Consider the following 13,517-nt stretch of genomic DNA (forward strand, 5'->3'; position numbering starts at 1 on the left):
AGCAACCCCCCGTAAGTTCCTGCCCATCCACCAAAACTTGTTCCCCAACTCAAACAAGCGAAATCAGTCAATCATTATGTGGTAACCAGTGCATGAATGGTATGGAAAAGACACCATCGATGTACTCTAATAATAAACATCACATTTCATAGCGCGAAGAATTTTACAATAACTTCAACACTGGTCAATCATGTTACAGCAAGTTTCCCAAATTTCAATATCATACAATACTGGCCATTAAAATTGCTACACCACGAAGATGACAGGAAGAAGATGCTGTGATATGCAAATGATTAGCTTTTCAGAGCATTCACACAAGGGTGGCGCCGGTGGCGACACCTACAACGTGCTGACATGAGGAAAGTTTCCAACTGATTTCTCATACACAAACAGCAGTTGACCGGCGTTGCCTATTGTAACGTTGTTGTGATACCTCGTGTAAGGAGGAGAAATGCGTACCATCTCGTTTCCGACTTTGATAAAGGTCGGATTGTAGCCTATCGCGATTGCGGTTTATCGTATCGCGACATTGCTGCTCGCGTTGGTCAAGATCCAATGACTGTTAGCAGAATATGGAATCCATGGGTTTAGGAGGGTAATACGGAACGCCGTGCTGGATCCCAACGGCGTCGTATCTCTAGCAGTCGAGATAACAGGCATCTTATCCGCATGGCTGTAACGGATCGTGCAGCCACGTCTCGATCTGTGAGTCAACAGATGGGGACGTTTGCAAGACAACAACCATCTGCACGAACAGATTGACGACGTTTGCAGCAGCATGAACTATCAGCTCGGAGACCATGGCTGCGGTTACCCTTGACGCTGCATCACAGACAGGAGCGCCTGCGATGGTGTACTTAACAACGAACCTGGGTGCACGAATGGCAAAACGTCATTTTTTCGGATGAATCCAAATTCTGTTTACAGCATCCGGATGGTCGCATCCGTGTTTGGCGATATCACGGTGAACGCACAATGGAAGCGTGTATTCGTCATCGCCATATTGGCGTATCACGCGGAGTGATGGTATCGGGTGCCATTGATTACACGTCTTTGTCACCTCTTGTTCGCATTGACGACACTTTGAACAGTGGTCGTTACATTTCAGATGTGTTACAACCCGTGGCTCTACCCTTCATTCGATCCCTGTGAAACCCTACATTTCAGCAGGATAATGCACGACCGCATGTTGCAGGTCGTGTACGGGCCTTTCTGGATACAGAAAATGTTCGACTGCTGCCCTGGCCAGCACATTCTCCAGATCTCTCACCAACTCAAAACGTCTGGTCTATGGTGGCCGAGCAACTGGCTCGTCACAATACGCCAGTCACTACTCTTGATGAACTGTGGTATCGTGATGAAGCTGCATGGGCAGCTGTACCTGTACACGCCATCCAAGCTCTGTATGACTCAATGCCCAGGCATATCAAGGCCGTTATTATGGCCAGAGGTGGTTGTTCTGAGTACTGATTTCTTCCTGGTGTAGCAATTTTAATGGCCAGTAGTGTATTTCTTTGACTCTGTACAATTCTCGAAAGGACTATTTGGCTCTTTTTTTTTTAAGCCATGTGACGTAAGAATAACATTGAGAACGTTTTAGATGGCGATTCGCCATGGAGACGTTTCGCGGCGAGGCGAGAGCCACGCTGGGTAATTAAGTATGATTAAACTGGTGTCTCATGTCGCGCTAGGAGCAATGCGCCCTGTGCTATTCTGTCATCGGCGGTAAAGAGATCTGCTGCTCAGAAGTGTCACTTATAAACCTGTCTTGGAATTCGGTGACGTCAGTATAAGCGTGACTGTATACACAAAAATATGGGCAGGCAATTTTTAAAAAAAACTGTTCAAATGTGTGTGAAATCTTATGGGACTAAGGTCATCAGTCCCTAAGCTTACACACTACTTAACCTAAATTATCCTAAGGACAAACACACACACCCATGCCCGAGGGACGATTCGAACCTCCGTCGGGACCAGCCGCACAGGGCAATTTTCACCTTGCAGATTAAAACTGTGTGCCGGACCGAGACTCGAACTCGGGACACGAGTTCGAGTCTCGGTCCGGCATACAGTTTTAATCTGCCAGGAAGTTTCATACCTGCACACACTTCGCTGCAGAGTGCAAATCTCATTCTGGAACTTTCACCTATGTTCGGTGGTGGCTCGTGACTGTGACAGCGCGCACATCCCTGGCCGGTCGTGTCTAGGTGAACATGGGTTTGCGATAGGAATTTCTCTTATTGTGGGAGTGGGCCTGTAGGATGTGCTATGCGTTTATTTGGACGGTTTACGAGTACTGAGCTCGTCTACACATCCCTGTGCTGCATTAGTTAGGAGGAGTCTGCAAGTGTGTAATGAAATTATTTAGGAAAATTAGAAGTTGTTTGAGTGTCTGGAGAGCATGATTTAGAAGTAGTTTACAGGTCTGTGGACTGTGTGAGATGGGCCACAGGATGTCTTTTGCATAAGTGTGATAAATAAAATGTTCAAAAATAAATAGAGTGCACTGCTTTCTTACTCTCCCCAGCAACCCAGCACAGCCTGAGTCATTTTCGCGCTATTTTCCCCCTACAGAGCACCATCTGGGGCTCTATGACTTAGAATCACATGACTAATGCAGTAGCCAATAGGAGTCCAGCATTCTGGGGGTGGGGGGTGGGTAGGGGGGGTGCTACGTGATGAATGAAAGAGCATTGCACTCCTATTGGGAAATGTGAGAATTCTCATTTGATAACTGAATATAGAAATGGTACATTCATTTATGGAATATAATTAAAATTGGATTGGAATTAGTACTTAGTTAATTGATACGTTAGATGAGCGATGGGTGTCATGTGTGTTCAGTTAAATTAGTTAGAATATTTGCAGAAGACTATCTATTGTGCGGATATGAACATGTAGGCTGGAGGTTGTGACATCAGCTGCCATGCGCTCCTGGGCCGCAGACATGAGAGAGATAGAACAGACGATCTGGGGTTACGTAATGGGACTGTGCAGTGGTTGTGTGCCCTAGAGCACGTGGTGAAGAAACTGTATGCAGCCATCTTGAATAACGGTACTTGCGTTATGACCCAACATTATGGTAGCGTCTTCTGGTGGCGACGATATGAACGAAGCCAGTTGGGCTCTGGACCTCTTGGTAGACACACTGGGTGGCGCCATCTTGGGTAACAGTACTTGCGTCATCACCTGACGACCTGAGAGCGCCCTCTGCTGGTGGCGATCTGAACTAAGCCAGTTGGAGTCCAGACTCAGTGGCGAACACACCTGCTTGAAATTGGTAAAATAATAAAGAAAAGTAGTTTTTTTACAACGAATCCTTAGGTGGAGGAGTCGACTGAGGTTAGTACAAGCGTCCTTTCTTTCTTGAAACTTGGCGCCAGTTCGTAGGAAGAATTGGCGGTCAGGTAACTTAGGTTAGTGGAGGTAGGCCAAGTGTCCTATCTTCCCGCGACGTGGTTGGAATGACAGTGGAAATGAAACAGCAGATTGAACTCAAGCACTGGGTGGAAGGCCCACACAGGTGTGTTGGTTCTCCTTAAACACAGGAAGTAGGAGATGGACGGCGTAACACCTAAGTGCTGGAGCACAATAGAGTCGCTCGCAACCGGCCAGTGTTGTAACAGAACCTAAACGATTATACTTCGGAAACTACGGAAATCTTGGATGCAGGTGAGAGGAACAAAGAAGCGGCACCTCAGAAACCATGCAGGCTGGCTATTTCCTAGGATTTTTACTCACAAGTGTGCCATTGTACGAGTATAGGTTTTTCCTCGCAAACTTTCCGCGCTGGACGACACCAGACTAAAATATGGTTGGTCGGCGTTTGGAAGAATCTGCAGAGAGGGAGAATATTCCGTGGTTTCAGGAATATGATTCGTTTTCGGAATGACGATGGTCTGGAGCCTTGCTGGGAAGACAGCAGTGGAGAGGTGAGGTTTTCCATTGTGAGCACCCGTTTGTGACGGTCGCACAATATCAGCTTTTGTTGGTACAGACGGACTTACTCTCTTTGCTCTCAGGAGAGTTTATAGTTAGAACAGTTAGGTACTGTACTGTCGCAAATCTATACGATTCTGGACTTCACCTCCAGATTGGAAGTCGTCCTTGAGTACGCAGCGTTCAGTAATTGAGGGCTCTCCTTCTGCCTATACTTACATTGAGGCGATATGTGAACTCCGTCCTTGTGGCTGGGAGTTCGCGTTTCTTGTCTGTAGAACACAGAGAGGAGAAGACAGTATTAGTGTATAGTAGTCGGAGAACCGCCTTCTGCCGTCCTAGTGTATAAAGGAGTTCTAATTTTTCGGCTGGAGTTCTTCCATCAACGCAGACGTGTACTAGAACCAGCATGTCGACGCACCAGACGGAATACATACGGTGATATCGCAAATTGCTTCGGCCTATTAGGACAGTAAAAGCTAAACAGCTGTGATCACGTTGGTTTATTTCCACTGAGGTTCCATACAACTGTAGATCATCTTTGAAAGTAGTGTCTTCTAGTGTTTGGTACGTAGATGACGTCAGTCATTTCACGTTATTAATATCAGAACGTGCAGTCATAATAAGGGCCAGAGTTGGGCAATTGATTAGTAATTTTACTTGGGAAATGTAAACTGTGTAATATAAAAGGTTTTTTTTTTAAAAATCTACAATAAATATATAAGCATGAACAATGTTTATCATTTTGTAGTCTTAGTTGCCTTAATCATTCATTTATGTTTAGGTGGTAATTTATATGTTGAAGTCCATTAAGAGATCCCAATATCTGCTTCAGGGGGTAGTCAGACAGGGCCAAATCTTCATTTTAGCATTTATTATTTTCCATTGCGCACATTCATTTTACAGCATCTTGGAAGCGAGGGTGGTAACATTAAGAGTGCAGCCGGAATTCCATTGTTAAATAGCGGACAGCGCGGATAGATAGAAAGAGTACATTGAAGGTCTGTATGAGGGGGAAGATTTGTCTGATGTGATAGTAGAATCAGGAGTCGATTTAGAAGAGACAGGGGTTCCGGTATTAGAATCGGAATTTCAGAGACCTTTGGAAGACTTACGATCAAATGAGGCAGTAGGGATCGATAACATTACATCACAATTTCTAAAATCATTATGGGAAGTGCCAGCAAAACGAGTATTCACATTGATGAGTAGACTGTATGAGAATGCCGATATACCATCTGACTTTCGGAAAAATACCATCCACTCAATTCCGAAGACTGCAAGAGCTGAAAAGTGGGAAAATTATCGCACACTCAGCTTAACAGCTCATGCATCCAAGTTTCTGAGAAGAGTAACATACAGAACAATGGGAAAGAAAATAGACGATGTGCTAAATTACGACTAGTTTAGTTTTAGAAAAGGTAAAGATACCAAAGAGGCAATTCTCACTTTGCCATTGATAATGGAAACAATGCTAAAGAAAAATCAAGACACGTTCATTTAATTTGTCGACCTAGAAAAATTGTTCGACTGTGTAAAATGGTACAAGATGTTCGAAATTCTGAGAAAAATATTGGTAAGCTATAGGGAGATACGGGTAATATAAAATATTTACAACAGCCAAGAGGGAATAATAAGAGTGGATGACCAAGATCGAAGTGCTCAGATTAAAAAAGGTGTAAGACATGGAATGCAGACGTTCGCCCCTACTTTTCAATCTGTACACTGAAGAAACAATGATGGAAATAAAAGAAAGGTTCAGGAGTGGAATTAAAATTCAAGGTGAAAGGGTGTTAATGACACGATTTGCTGATGCCATTGCTATCCTGACTGAAAGTGAAGAGGAATTACATGATCTGCTGAATGGAATGAACAGTCTAATGAGTACAGAATATGGATTGAGAGTAAATTGAAGAAACAAAAGTAATGAAGTAATGAAAAGTAGCAGAAACGAGAACAGCGAGAAACTTAACATCAGGATTGACGGTCACAAGGTAGATGAAATAAAGGAATTCTGCTACCTAGACAGCAAAATAACCAATGATGGACAGAACAAGGACGACATCAAAAGCACACTAACACTGGCAAAAAGGGTATTACTGGGCAATAGAAGTCTACTAATATCAAACATAGGCCTTAACTTCATGAAGAAAGTTCTGAGAACATACGTTTGGAGAACAGCATTGTGTGGTAGTGAAACACAGCATTGTGTAGAAAACTGGAACAGAAGACAATCCAGACATTTGAGATGTGGTGCTACAGACGAATGTTTGAAATTAGGTGGACTGATGAGGTAAGGAATGAGGAGGTTCTGCGCAGAATCAGAGAGGAAAGGAATATGTGGAAAACACTGACAGGGAGAAAAGACAGGATGATAGGACATTTGTTAAGACAGCAGGGACTGACTTCCATGGTACTAGAGGCAGCTGCAGAGGGCAAAAACTGTAGAGCAAAACAGAGATTGGAATACGTCCGGCAGGTAATTGAGGACATAGGTTGCAAACACCACTCTGAGAAGAAGAGGTTGCCACAGAAGAGAAGTTCCTGGTGGGTTGCATCAAACTAGTCAGAAGACTGATGACACAAAAAAGTCAATAGGTATTTTTCTGTCGAAAAATGTGTTTATTTGCAAAAAATATACACCTTCTTGGTGTCATTACCAGGGATCGCTGTTACAGTATGTTGATTGTCTAACAGAATGAGCCCCTGACTACCAATTCATTCTGTGAAGTCTGTACATCAATAGCACTTTTCATTTCCACAATATTTGCAGTGTACGTTTTGGATGATCCAACTTGTATATACTTTTATCTGTAATTCTGCGTTAATTAGGTTTTTCAAGAGGTTCTTCCTTCATGGCTGTTCCCTGTATCTTCGGAACAACAAATCGTTCTTAAAACTTCTGGTTTTGTACTCATGTGCCCTAATGTGCCACAAAGTCAGCAATCATTTATACATTTCGGTGCACTCTAATAATAATGCTCTTTCGTCCTGTTTTGAACTCATTCTCTAAACAACAACAAATCTAACCTAATCTCTATGGTCGGTGCATACAGCCACACATGAAATTGTGTGCTTGACAAGCACGCTTGCACAAGTAAGTGTGAGCAAGCATGCACAAATTCCTTGCATCTACACGTGGTTTAAGCATGCTTGTACAAGCAATAGTTTGTTTACAGAAAATGTCGAGATCAGACGACAATGTACTGGCTAATGCCAGTTCACACTGTCAGTCATGTAACATCACATCAGAACGTCCTGAAATCCGTTTCAAATAGTGGCATCCACGCTGGCCATCCTGTACTGTCCCATCACATCATGCCACAGGTGCATCCAGGCTTCTCAGGAAGAAATTTTCGACAGCTGACATCTAGCATTAGTTGTTGATCACATAAATCTGAAGCTCATTTCCACCCAATACACAGTCATGCACAGATCTGCATATTTCGTTTCGTCTAGGTTTTATTGGTTGAAATCAGTTGTCTGTTCTTGGTTATTTGTTATAAACCTTTTTGTTAATTATTTCTTTTGTTAAAATTATAATTTGTGATAAAAGATGAAAGATTAATTGAAGCAATGAGATGGCAGTCTGAACTGTATGGCATGAGTGTACCAAATTACTTGCCGTCTACTACACTTATAAAGTTCATTTTTATACATACCGGCACTGAGTTTAATGTTTTACAACAGGACGGATTGCAATATGGTTGCAACTCGAAGTGAGAAAAGTACTGTGGGTGGAATCAGACTGATTTGTAAGTGGAATTTATTAGTATGTTGTCAGATACTTGTGATGTTTCATAAAGAAATGGACTGAAACGTTCAGGCACTACGACTGTAGTATAACACTTCTTTTGTGAAGAAAATTACTAGAGTTGTTTGTTGAAATGTGTGTTTTTATCGTTAAGTAGCTCTCTGGACTTGTGTGAAACATTTCTGCTAGCATCAGTGGTCAATATTTATGCGGTTTCACTAGCTAATCTCTTTATAAATGAGGTACATGAACTATTAAAAGCCAAATACAAGATGTATAAAAGCCTATATATCTTGACGGAAAACGTATTGTGGAAGAAATGACTACTGCACAAAAATTTGCACTAGATTGGCAACTAAACTTAAACTTAAACAAACCAAATTTTCACAGGATTTGACGGCAGCTGATAAAACTGTGTTGTTTATAGTAATTTCTTTATAGTAATTATGTCTGCTATTTGATGTAAAAAAAGAGAAACAACTGATGCTCAGAGTTCCTACAATACAGATACCTCTTCCTTGAACTCTTTGTGTAGTGTGTGAAATTCCCCTTCTGTACCTCATAATGGCATCTTTTGGACTCACAGTTTTTTGTGTTGTGTTCCACTTCTGTCTTCCTTCTGTAATATACTGTATAAGCTGTTCCTGCTGGCTGCACTTCGCGCCTAAAACAGCTAAAAATCATCTTGCGAAGATCACAATTCACGCGAAAAAACATTTGAGGACAGCCACATGAGTTCAGATCACGTGACTTGAACTGACTTGACGTTCTGTGACTTGAGGGATGCACCTTGACGTGACAGTGTCGTAACGTGACAGTGTCATGATGGGAAGTTTGAACTGGCCTTTGGCAACCTTTTGCTTGTGTAACGGAAAAAAAGATTAAACGTGATGTATGAAGTAAAGAGTTGTTATAGAAACGAAAATATCATTCCTGTATTAGCTATTCATGGTAGACACGCCGTGGAAACTATAGTCCAATTCAAACTGTCCATTACGGCACTGTTGCATCATGGCACTGTCATGCCAAGGTGTATTCACACTGTCTGTCATGTAACGACATGTCACTTCAATGTCAACTCACATTGGTGCCCTCAACTATTCTTTCGCAGGAACTGTGATCTTCGCAAGTTGATTTTTAACTGTTTTTATGCGTGAAGTGCACATACAAACACTGTAGCTTATATTCGTGGATGCTAGAGTTCATATTTGAAGAAAAATGACATTTGTTGGAGTGAAATGATTTGGAGCTTGCAAGGATAGCGTCTATATTAGAGAAGCGAGAAGAAGTGCAAAACTACACAAATAAAGTGGGTGGGTCAGAAAAAATGTCATTATGTGGTACAGAAGGGGAATTTTGTACATCATGCAAGGAGTCTGAGGACGAGGAATCGGCATTTTATATTTTGGAAAGCCATAGCATCAATTTTTTCTATTCACCCAGAATTACTGAAGGAAATAGTTACAAGCTGCCATCATCTCCTGTGAATAACTTGTTTACTTAAGGTCCATTGCAAATTTATGTGCATTAGTCATAACTCCCTCAATACCTTTCCCTTGAAGATATATGTGTTTTATTTACATATTATATTTGATTTTTAGCAGTTCAAGTGCCTTATGAGTGTACAGGGGTTACCTAGCAAAACCACAAAAATATCGACTGCTGATGCTTATAAAACTTTTTCACACACAATTTGGAGAACTGCTGAGTAATAAATAGGCCTGCCCCAAATACATATTTAAACAAACAACTTGCAGTGTCTGAAGGTTTCAGTTCATTTATTTTTCTAACACTACAAGTGCCTGACGAAATACAAATAAATTCCACCTACTAATCAATCTGTTTCTACCCACAGTACTTTTTTTGCTTCAAGTTGTAGCCACATTGCAATCCCTTTCGTAGTAAAATATTAAATATGGAACTGGTATCTATAAAAAAATCCACTTTATAAATGTAGTAGAGAGAAAGTAATTTAGTATGCTCATTTCGTACAATTCAAACTGCTGTCTCACTGCTTCAGTTAATCTGTTGTCATTTATTATAAATTTGAATGCAAGAAATGACAAAACGAAACAATTTGTAGAAATAACTAAAACAAAAAAATAATATTAACCACAAAAACTATGATAAAACGAAATATGAAATTTTGCACATGGACATGTATTGGGAGGAAATGATTTGTGGGTCATTTGATCAGCAAGAGACAGATGACAAGAGTCATCAAAACTTTCCTCCAGAGAGACTTTGACAGTGCTGTGATGTGACATGACGTTACAGATGGCCAGTGTGGATGCCGCCACTTGAAATATGTTGCAGAATATTTTGAATGGACAGGATGGGACATGACGCAATGTGATGGACAGCGTGAATTGGCCTTATCACACGATACTGTTGATTTTTCTTCTCTTTTCCTCCATTAAATGTTATATTCTTTGACTTGATTTACAGTTCAATACAATCTTTGTACACAATTAATTTGACATCAGCAAACAAAAACCAAACAAATCATAACACTTCCAAATGCTTGTGCAGGCCTCCCTATTCTTGGTACACATGCTCAAGCATACACACACTTGTACGCTTGCACAAGCATGCATTGCCAAAATTAAATCAAGCATCAAGCTGCTTGTAGAGCCGTGATGCCTGTGCAAATTTATCCTACACACTCTCAAGTATACTTTGGCAAGCACACGATAAGCGTGTAGTCACTTTTGAGGCCGCCTTTTTGGATATCTTCAATTGGCACGCAAATGGCGCAGTATTTCCTAGGATAGCATCAAAGTATCAGGGGAATAAAAAACAAAGTAGATGAGCTGGTAGTGTGTTTAGATGATCTCAATAATATGAATGAGATTGATATAATTTGTATGTCTGTAGCTGTGGGAATGGAAAGTGTCTGTATAAATAGGTGTAATTTAGCACATTGCACTTGCAGATCTAGCATGGGTAATGGAGGAGTTGCCATTTATACCAAACAAGATATCAATACATAACTGAAGAAGTAAGCAAATTTTGTGTTGATCAGCACTTTGAGTTTGTGCATGTGAACTACAGCTAGATAACGTAGTGTTGATATTAGCAACATTGTACATGTCTCCATTATGAGATTGGGAGCCATTCATAATTTAGTTTGACTCCCTATTATGCAGTCTGTCAGACAAAAAGAAGAAGTTATTAATCTGTGATGATTTCAGTGCAAACTTTCTAGCCAATTATATATATATATATATATATATATATATATATATATATATATATATATATATATGTATGTATGTGTGTGTGTGTGTGTGTGTGTGTGTGTGTGTGTAATAAAAATAATTGGTTGTATCAGTGATCAATTTCCCTTCATGTATAGCTGAAGATGGTAGCACTCTAATAGACAAAGTATTTGTGCAGAAAGAGGACGTAGAACTAAGACATGCTTTTCCTGTCATAAATGGACCATGATGCACAATTGATTCACTTACAAAACCAAGAAGAGTGTACAGTTCAGTACCATATAGTAAAAGTGTAAGGTTGCTCAACAGAGTAGCTGTAGAGCACTTCAAAGAAAGTTCAAGAAATGTTAATTGGGTAGATGTATATAATGAGCCAAATTCTAATGATAAATGCAACATACACTCCTGGAAATGGAAAAAGAACACATTGACACCGGTGTGTCAGACCCACCATACTTGCTCCGGACACTGCGAGAGGGCTGTACAAGCAATGATCACACGCACGGCACAGCGGACACACCAGGAACTGCGGTGTTGGCTGTCGAATGGCGCTAGCTGCGCAGCATTTGTGCACCGCCGCCGTCAGTGTCAGCCAGTTTGCCGTGGCATACGGAGCTCCATCGCAGTCTTTAACACTGGTAGCATGCCGCGACAGCGTGGACGTGAACCGTATGTGCAGTTGACGGACTTTGAGCGAGGGCGTATAGTGGGCATGCGGGAGGCCGGGTGGACGTACCGCCGAATTGCTCAACACGTGGGGCGTGAGGTCTCCACAGTACATCGATGTTGTCGCCAGTGGTCGGCGGAAGGTGCATGTGCCCGTCGACCTGGGACCGGACCGCAGCGACGCACGGATGCACGCCAAGACCGTAGGATCCTACACAGTGCCGTCGGGAACCTCACCGCCACTTCCCAGCAAATTAGGGACACTGTTGCTCCTGGGGTATCGGCGAGGACCATTCGCAACCGTCTCCATAAAGCTGGGCTACGGTCCCGCACACCGTTAGGCCGTCTTCCGCTCACGCCCCAACATCGTGCAGCCCGCCTCCAGTGGTGTCGCGACAGGCGTGAATGGAGGGACGAATAGAGACGTGTCGTCTTCTGCGATGAGAGTCGCTTCTGCCTTGGTGCCAATGATGGTCGTTTGCGTGTTTGGTGCCGTGCAGGTGAGCGCCACAATCAGGACTGCATACGACCGAGGCACACAGGGCCAACACCCGGCATCATGGTGTGGGGAGCGATCTCCTACACTGGCCGTACACCACTGGTGATCGTCGAGGGGACACTGAATAGTGCACGGTACATCCAAACCGTCATTGAACCCATCGTTCTACCATTCCTAGACTGGCAAGGGAACTTGCTGTTCCAACAGGACAATGTACGTCCGCATGTATCCCGTGCCACCCAACGTGCTCTAGAAGGTGTAAGTCAACTACCCTGGCCAGCAAGATCTCCGGATCTGTCCCCCATTGAGCATGTTTGGGACTGGATGAAGCGTCGTCTCACGCGGTCTGCACGTCCAGCACGAACGCTGGTTCAACTGAGGCGCCAGGTGGAAATGGCATGGCAAGCCGTTCCACAGGACTACATCCAGCATCTCTACGATCGTCTCCATGGGAGAATAGCAGCCTGCATTGCTGCGAAAGGTGGATATACACTGTACTAGTGCCGACATTGTGCATGCTCTGTTGCCTGTGTCTATGTGCCTGTGGTTCTGTCAGTGTGATCATGTGATGTATCTGACCCCAGGAATGTGTCAATAAAGTTTCCCCTTCCTGGGACAATGAATTCACGGTGTTCTTATTTCAGTTTCCAGGAGTGTATTTCTTGATGAATTTATATTCCTTTTTGAACACTATTGACCCAAAAAATTACTAAATGTAACAACAAATAGTTTTCAAAGAAATCTTGGATTACTATGGGTACTAAAGTGTCTTCAAAAAGAAAAAGAAAACTGTATGAAACAGCAAGAATTAATAATTTTACACCATAAAAATTATTGTAACGTTCTGAGAAAAGTTGTCAGAAAATATGGACTGTTGCTAGAAGGGAGACAGAAAAAGTAACCACTTGGGTAGGTAGTGTTACTATTAAAGAAAATGAGACCAGTTAAGTAGCTAATATATTTAAAGACCATTTCTTAAGTGTAGATGAAAAAATTGGTGAGAATAGTTTAAAATAAAAAGCCAAGCAATACATGGAAGAGTCAGTTTGGAGAAACCTTAGCAGATTAATTTCCACCTGACAACCTCTTGTGAAAATCGAAAATCATTAAATATTTGAAAAATGAATATTCTGTTGGAGCAGATGACATTTCTAAGAAGATATTAAAACAATGTGGAGCAGTTACAGCTGATGTTGTGTGTCACATATGTAATGCATCACTAACTCAAGATATTTTCCCAAACAGGTTAAATATACCATTGTCAAGCCTCTCTACAAAAAAGGGGACATCACAGATGTCAATAATTACGTCAGTATCTTGCTTACATCGTTTTCACAAATCATTGAGAAAGTAATGTATGCAAGAGCGGTTAGCCATCTCGACAGTAATGGGATTCTTTGTAAGTCACAGTTCAGATTTCGAAAATTCTGTTCCACTG

This window comes from Schistocerca nitens, chromosome 2 (assembly GCF_023898315.1).
Source record: "Schistocerca nitens isolate TAMUIC-IGC-003100 chromosome 2, iqSchNite1.1, whole genome shotgun sequence".
Taxonomy (NCBI): Eukaryota; Metazoa; Arthropoda; class Insecta; order Orthoptera; family Acrididae; genus Schistocerca; species Schistocerca nitens.